Below are 2,804 nucleotides of genomic sequence, written 5' to 3'. Positions count from 1 at the left end.
TGTGAAGTATCTGTTTCCCCAGGCCTGTCAGGAGAAATTAACTGAAACTTTTGGATTTCATTCTACACTTTGGATGCAAAAGAGCTAAGAGCTATGGTGCCTTTTTTATAAATAACTGCCATCTTTCTTCAACAGAGATAATCTTTAGAGTATATCAAGAACAGGGATATATCTGAAAATATCAAACACTGATATTTTAGAGAATTAAAATAGAGGTCAGATTATATATATAATATATATAATGTATGTAATGTAGATAATATAAAATACCATACATTATATATTATACATTATATATCATATAATATATATTATATACTATATATTATATGTTATATATGTTATATGTTATATGTTATATGTTATATATACTGTACTATGAATTATGTATTATATATATTATATGTATTATATTGTATATAGTATATATTCATGACAATTAACATGAAGTAATTTGCCAAATTTTCATTTTGTGAGAGATAGGGAGGGAGAAGATTAAGCCAGATGACATGAACTGTCAGTGCCATTTTCCATGTATGGCCCACCAATGCATAGGTTAATTCAAGGAAGTAGAATATACTACAGACAGATTTGTAGGTATTAAGTCATCATTGGGATATGTTTGTGAACAGCCTATACTAAAAGCAGATAGCTTTAAACAAGGTTGAATACATATTAATCAGCTTTTTGAATCAGAAAGCCAGAATCAACAATTTTTTTCTCTTTCAGCTGACTCTTAAGAGTCATTTGTCAAACCAGACAAACCAATAAGAGAATCATGTTTTCCAAGTGAATTGCTCTATTCGCTAGGAATACATTTTCTCAACAACCCTTCTTCCTATTGAATTCAAGTTGTTGTATGTCAATACAGTAAATCCAGATTAGGGATTCCAGTACCACATTCTAAAAATATCTTGGCTACAGAATAAAAAAAGCCCTGTAACATAGCCTGAACTCGATCTATTGCAAACTTATTAAAACCAAACCAAAGCTGGGGTTTTTGTTACACTCTCAGGCTTTATGCAGGGTATTGTTTGTCACTCCACTCTAACTTTGTGCCAGACCAGGTAGCATTTTGCAGCACCTGCAACTGCCAGAAAGTCCAGATAGAAGCATAATGTCAATATACTTTGTTTGTTGTGTGCTCTGGGTAATTCAGCATATGTGTGATTGTTTACACATAACTAATCCATATCCTATTTGTACTGCAGTCACCTGGTAAAGCAGAGGCTCTGTAAGAGTTATCATGGAAGCAAAATCTTATTTACCCACCAAGGGAATGGCAAGGAAATACAACAGAGTGTAAGTAAAATAGAAATTAATCATAAAACCTACAGGAGCTTGAGGATGCCAGAAACATCTTTTATGAATATGTGCACTCAGTGAGGTTGCACTTAACATACACCTGGTGCACACACTTACAGCCACTGCCTATAGTCAGAGAAGGTCCAAGGAACTGGTCTTGCCGTGTGAGGATATCATGAATGCCTGACCCAGCATGTCTGGTACTGGACAAGCCACATGCTAACAGTAAGGATCTTCTCAGAATAGCAGCCCGGGCATTTGCCCACAGGAGCTACCACTTGGAGTGCATCCTTTGAAATAACTGCATAATTTGCCCTTTACATTTGTGTTTAGGTGTGACAAAAAGTCCTCTTTCACTAAATCTAAATTGGGAGAACACTACCTTCTTCCTCTTTTTAAAAAAGGGAGTTGCATGGAAAAAATAAAAAACCCACAAGCAAATTTTCAGAATAATGCACCTTTAAATATTGACTGCGCACTGGTAGAGGGAATGTGGTTTTTTCCTTATTCTTTGTGGCTGTCTTTTTTTAAAATGCTTTGGAGTCTTGGTCTATTTGTTAAGAAAATCCCTTTATTTTCATATCAAGCTTCCAACTGTTGTAGGACAATATCTCATTGACCCTCATCTTTTTTGTCCTCTCTATCAACCAAATACATCCCAGAACATTTCTTCTTACTAGAGAGGCAAGTACATTACTCCAGTACCAGTTTTTAATGTGCAGAACTGGGAAAGTGCCTTAGACTGGCACACTACTGGATCTGTTCCCTTCTAGATGAAGCAAATCAAAGTGAGACAAACTTCAAGGCCCTGCTGCTTTGGCTTCTGATCACTCTTGTATTCACAGAAAAAAAGAAAAAAACCCAACCAACCAAAACCTCTGCTAAAAGTTTCTTGTTGATAAACTGAGCAGAGAATACATATTGAAGACATTACTGAAGCCAGTTGAAGTAACACACTCAGACAAAATAGTTAATTTTTTTTCCAGTGTGCTGTATTCATTTGAAATTAGTGGTTAAGTATAAAAGATTTGTTTCAGAGTTTCCACTTAATGAAAGTATTTGTGTGGATGATCTCTGTTGCTTTTCATAGGGATTTTACAAGACGTAATTTTCAACAAAGCAGCAGACTATCTTATTGAGACTATTATCAAAAGTTCATTAAATCAGGGGTGCTGACTAATACAACCTAACTCCTGATTTCTTACGGGTTTTTTTTTTCGTGTGCTGGAAGAGGAATGTCTTACTGGAGAAACTAATACATCTGCTGTTCCAAGAGCACAAATTGAGTCTATTACCTGAATATCCTCTATATGTAGAAAATAACTAGAACATGTGATAATGTACAGGAAATAGAGAGAAATCTTATGGTTCTTCTGTAACACATTTATTATGGTGTCATTAGAGGAGGCCAGACTTAACACAGGAGAGAAAGATGAGGAATCACATAGACATCTCTTTTATATTCACAGGAATTACTCACATATACGAGTGTCTGAGCA

This window comes from Passer domesticus, chromosome 5 (assembly GCF_036417665.1).
Source record: "Passer domesticus isolate bPasDom1 chromosome 5, bPasDom1.hap1, whole genome shotgun sequence".
NCBI classification, from domain to species: Eukaryota; Metazoa; Chordata; class Aves; order Passeriformes; family Passeridae; genus Passer; species Passer domesticus.
The sequence above is the reverse complement of the archived record's forward strand: the minus strand, read 5'-3'. Positions refer to the sequence as shown.